The 5000-nt window shown below is 57.3% G+C and overlaps 6 non-coding genes across 6 annotated transcripts; all 6 read right to left on the reverse strand.

Moving 5' to 3' along the window:
• Positions 1-344: 344 nt before the first annotated feature.
• On the reverse strand, positions 345-463 carry LOC140412166 (5S ribosomal RNA). The gene has a single exon (XR_011941370.1). It is a non-coding gene; the product is annotated as a 5S ribosomal RNA (ribosomal RNA).
• A 690-nt stretch (positions 464-1153) lies between these two features.
• Positions 1154-1272, reverse strand: LOC140414534 (5S ribosomal RNA). The gene has a single exon (XR_011943672.1). It is a non-coding gene; the product is annotated as a 5S ribosomal RNA (ribosomal RNA).
• A 694-nt stretch (positions 1273-1966) lies between these two features.
• On the reverse strand, positions 1967-2085 carry LOC140412167 (5S ribosomal RNA). Its single transcript, XR_011941371.1, has one exon. It is a non-coding gene; the product is annotated as a 5S ribosomal RNA (ribosomal RNA).
• Positions 2086-2775: 690 nt separating this feature from the next.
• Positions 2776-2894, reverse strand: LOC140412168 (5S ribosomal RNA). Its single transcript, XR_011941372.1, has one exon. It is a non-coding gene; the product is annotated as a 5S ribosomal RNA (ribosomal RNA).
• A 694-nt stretch (positions 2895-3588) lies between these two features.
• Positions 3589-3707, reverse strand: LOC140413499 (5S ribosomal RNA). Its single transcript, XR_011942666.1, has one exon. It is a non-coding gene; the product is annotated as a 5S ribosomal RNA (ribosomal RNA).
• Positions 3708-4397: 690 nt separating this feature from the next.
• LOC140412169 (5S ribosomal RNA) lies at positions 4398-4516 on the reverse strand. The gene has a single exon (XR_011941373.1). It is a non-coding gene; the product is annotated as a 5S ribosomal RNA (ribosomal RNA).
• Positions 4517-5000: the final 484 nt, after the last annotated feature.

Raw genomic sequence — 5000 nt, forward strand, 5'->3', positions numbered from 1 at the left:
AGCTCTCTCTTCCTTCGCTTTCCACACCAGCCCCAATGCCACAACTTGCATTCATGCGGCGCCTTCAGGCTAGGAGAGAGAACGTCCTGCCGACACACTGGCTTGCGGCCACACGGGCCAGCTGGCGTGCCCATCAAAGTGCAGCACGCCAAGGCACACAACCGTGCTGCGTTGCAAAGGCCCGGCAAAGCTGCAGCAGCTGAATGGCCCGACCAAGCCGCCTGCCTGAGTTGAGCCCGCAGGCAAGTGTTGGGAGGAATGGCGAGGACGCAGAGAGCAGCAAAAGGTTGGCCTGCCTCTGGTGTGGAGAGTGCTTGGCGTGAGCAGTCACTGCTGGCCGCAAAAGCCTACTGCACCTGGTATTCCCAGGCGGTCTCCCATCCAAGTACTAACCAGGCCTGAGTCTGCTTAGCTTCCGAGATCAGACGAGATCGGGCGTTTTCAGACTAGTATGGCCGTAGGCATCTGCAGCACCGTCTTCTCGCCTATTCAAGCTGGCCACCCTAGCACCCTCGCCACTTCTTCTTTCCGGTTGTTTTCAATTTTTTCTCTCTCTTTTTCTACTTCTACTTCTACTTCTCCTCCTCTTTCTCTCCTTCTCCTGCTAATTCTAGCCTATATGCCTGATACTCGCTCCCCTTCATGCCGTCCCCACCTAGCTCTCTTTTTTCTTCTCCACCTCCCCAAGGAAAACTGCAAGCCCCGCCCACCTCACACCAGCCTGCCGCCTGCACGCTGCTGCCTTTCCACATTGCAACGCTGCGCACTTCTCTCAGCACAGCCAGCACAAGGGTCAGGCAGGCAATGCAAGCCAGCTCTCTCTTCCTTCGCTTTCCACACCAGCCCCAATGCCACAACTTGCATTCATGCGGCGCCTTCAGGCTAGGAGAACGTCCTGCCGACACACTGGCTTGCGGCCACACGGGCCAGCTGGCGGGCCCATCAAAGTGCAGCACGCCAAGGCACACAACCGTGCTGCGTTGCAAAGGCCCGGCAAAGCTGCAGCAGCTGAATGGCCCGACCAAGCCGCCTGCCTGAGTTGAGCCCGCAGGCAAGTGTTGGGAGGAATGGCGAGGACGCAGAGAGCAGCAAAAGGTTGGCCTGCCTCTGGTGTGGAGAGTGCTTGGCGTGAGCAGTCACTGCTGGCCGCAAAAGCCTACTGCACCTGGTATTCCCAGGCGGTCTCCCATCCAAGTACTAACCAGGCCTGAGTCTGCTTAGCTTCCGAGATCAGACGAGATCGGGCGTTTTCAGACTAGTATGGCCGGAGGCATCTGCAGCACCGTCTTCTCGCCTATTCAAGCTGGCCACCCTAGCACCCTCGCCACTTCTTCTTTCCGGTTGTTTTCAATTTTTTCTCTCTCTTTTTCTACTTCTACTTCTACTTCTCCTCCTCTTTCTCTCCTTCTCCTGCTAATTCTAGCCTATATGCCTGATACTCGCTCCCCTTCATGCCATCCCCACCGAGCTCTCTTTTTTCTTCTCCACCTCCTCAAGGAAAACTGCAAGCCCCGCCTACCTCACACCAGCCTGCCGCCTGCACGCTGCTGCCTTTCCACATTGCAATGCTGCGCACTTCTCTCAGCACAGCCAGCACAAGGGTCAGGCAGGCAATGCAAGCCAGCTCTCTCTTCCTTCGCTTTCCACACCAGCCCCAATGCCACAACTTGCATTCATGCGGCGCCTTCAGGCTAGGAGAGAGAACGTCCTGCCGACACACTGGCTTGCGGCCACACGGGCCAGCTGGCGTGCCCATCAAAGTGCAGCACGCCAAGGCACACAACCGTGCTGCGTTGCAAAGGCCCGGCAAAGCTGCAGCAGCTGAATGGCCCGACCAAGCCGCCTGCCTGAGTTGAGCCCGCAGGCAAGTGTTGGGAGGAATGGCGAGGACGCAGAGAGCAGCAAAAGGTTGGCCTGCCTCTGGTGTGGAGAGTGCTTGGCGTGAGCAGTCACTGCTGGCCGCAAAAGCCTACTGCACCTGGTATTCCCAGGCGGTCTCCCATCCAAGTACTAACCAGGCCTGAGTCTGCTTAGCTTCCGAGATCAGACGAGATCGGGCGTTTTCAGACTAGTATGGCCGTAGGCATCTGCAGCACCGTCTTCTCGCCTATTCAAGCTGGCCACCCTAGCACCCTCGCCACTTCTTCTTTCCGGTTGTTTTCAATTTTTTCTCTCTCTTTTTCTACTTCTACTTCTACTTCTCCTCCTCTTTCTCTCCTTCTCCTGCTAATTCTAGCCTATATGCCTGATACTCGCTCCCCTTCATGCCGTCCCCACCTAGCTCTCTTTTTTCTTCTCCACCTCCCCAAGGAAAACTGCAAGCCCCGCCCACCTCACACCAGCCTGCCGCCTGCACGCTGCTGCCTTTCCACATTGCAACGCTGCGCACTTCTCTCAGCACAGCCAGCACAAGGGTCAGGCAGGCAATGCAAGCCAGCTCTCTCTTCCTTCGCTTTCCACACCAGCCCCAATGCCACAACTTGCATTCATGCGGCGCCTTCAGGCTAGGAGAACGTCCTGCCGACACACTGGCTTGCGGCCACACGGGCCAGCTGGCGGGCCCATCAAAGTGCAGCACGCCAAGGCACACAACCGTGCTGCGTTGCAAAGGCCCGGCAAAGCTGCAGCAGCTGAATGGCCCGACCAAGCCGCCTGCCTGAGTTGAGCCCGCAGGCAAGTGTTGGGAGGAATGGCGAGGACGCAGAGAGCAGCAAAAGGTTGGCCTGCCTCTGGTGTGGAGAGTGCTTGGCGTGAGCAGTCTCTGCTGGCCGCAAAAGCCTACTGCACCTGGTATTCCCAGGCGGTCTCCCATCCAAGTACTAACCAGGCCTGAGTCTGCTTAGCTTCCGAGATCAGACGAGATCGGGCGTTTTCAGACTAGTATGGCCGTAGGCATCTGCAGCACCGTCTTCTCGCCTATTCAAGCTGGCCACCCTAGCACCCTCGCCACTTCTTCTTTCCGGTTGTTTTCAATTTTCTCTCTCTCTTTTTCTACTTCTACTTCTACTTCTCCTCCTCTTTCTCTCCTTCTCCTGCTAATTCTAGCCTATATGCCTGATACTCGCTCCCCTTCATGCCATCCCCACCGAGCTCTCTTTTTTCTTCTCCACCTCCTCAAGGAAAACTGCAAGCCCCGCCTACCTCACACCAGCCTGCCGCCTGCACGCTGCTGCCTTTCCACATTGCAATGCTGCGCACTTCTCTCAGCACAGCCAGCACAAGGGTCAGGCAGGCAATGCAAGCCAGCTCTCTCTTCCTTCGCTTTCCACACCAGCCCCAATGCCACAACTTGCATTCATGCGGCGCCTTCAGGCTAGGAGAGAGAACGTCCTGCCGACACACTGGCTTGCGGCCACACGGGCCAGCTGGCGTGCCCATCAAAGTGCAGCACGCCAAGGCACACAACCGTGCTGCGTTGCAAAGGCCCGGCAAAGCTGCAGCAGCTGAATGGCCCGACCAAGCCGCCTGCCTGAGTTGAGCCCGCAGGCAAGTGTTGGGAGGAATGGCGAGGACGCAGAGAGCAGCAAAAGGTTGGCCTGCCTCTGGTGTGGAGAGTGCTTGGCGTGAGCAGTCACTGCTGGCCGCAAAAGCCTACTGCACCTGGTATTCCCAGGCGGTCTCCCATCCAAGTACTAACCAGGCCTGAGTCTGCTTAGCTTCCGAGATCAGACGAGATCGGGCGTTTTCAGACTAGCATGGCCGTAGGCATCTGCAGCACCGTCTTCTCGCCTATTCAAGCTGGCCACCCTAGCACCCTCGCCACTTCTTCTTTCCGGTTGTTTTCAATTTTTTCTCTCTCTTTTTCTACTTCTACTTCTACTTCTCCTCCTCTTTCTCTCCTTCTCCTGCTAATTCTAGCCTATATGCCTGATACTCGCTCCCCTTCATGCCGTCCCCACCTAGCTCTCTTTTTTCTTCTCCACCTCCCCAAGGAAAACTGCAAGCCCCGCCCACCTCACACCAGCCTGCCGCCTGCACGCTGCTGCCTTTCCACATTGCAACGCTGCGCACTTCTCTCAGCACAGCCAGCACAAGGGTCAGGCAGGCAATGCAAGCCAGCTCTCTCTTCCTTCGCTTTCCACACCAGCCCCAATGCCACAACTTGCATTCATGCGGCGCCTTCAGGCTAGGAGAACGTCCTGCCGACACACTGGCTTGCGGCCACACGGGCCAGCTGGCGGGCCCATCAAAGTGCAGCACGCCAAGGCACACAACCGTGCTGCGTTGCAAAGGCCCGGCAAAGCTGCAGCAGCTGAATGGCCCGACCAAGCCGCCTGCCTGAGTTGAGCCCGCAGGCAAGTGTTGGGAGGAATGGCGAGGACGCAGAGAGCAGCAAAAGGTTGGCCTGCCTCTGGTGTGGAGAGTGCTTGGCGTGAGCAGTCTCTGCTGGCCGCAAAAGCCTACTGCACCTGGTATTCCCAGGCGGTCTCCCATCCAAGTACTAACCAGGCCTGAGTCTGCTTAGCTTCCGAGATCAGACGAGATCGGGCGTTTTCAGACTAGTATGGCCGTAGGCATCTGCAGCACCGTCTTCTCGCCTATTCAAGCTGGCCACCCTAGCACCCTCGCCACTTCTTCTTTCCGGTTGTTTTCAATTTTCTCTCTCTCTTTTTCTACTTCTACTTCTACTTCTCCTCCTCTTTCTCTCCTTCTCCTGCTAATTCTAGCCTATATGCCTGATACTCGCTCCCCTTCATGCCATCCCCACCGAGCTCTCTTTTTTCTTCTCCACCTCCTCAAGGAAAACTGCAAGCCCCGCCTACCTCACACCAGCCTGCCGCCTGCACGCTGCTGCCTTTCCACATTGCAATGCTGCGCACTTCTCTCAGCACAGCCAGCACAAGGGTCAGGCAGGCAATGCAAGCCAGCTCTCTCTTCCTTCGCTTTCCACACCAGCCCCAATGCCACAACTTGCATTCATGCGGCGCCTTCAGGCTAGGAGAGAGAACGTCCTGCCGACACACTGGCTTGCGGCCACACGGGCCAGCTGGCGTGCCCAT

The sequence above is a fragment of the Scyliorhinus torazame genome, chromosome 4 (genome assembly GCF_047496885.1).
Source record: "Scyliorhinus torazame isolate Kashiwa2021f chromosome 4, sScyTor2.1, whole genome shotgun sequence".
NCBI classification, from domain to species: domain Eukaryota; kingdom Metazoa; phylum Chordata; class Chondrichthyes; order Carcharhiniformes; family Scyliorhinidae; genus Scyliorhinus; species Scyliorhinus torazame.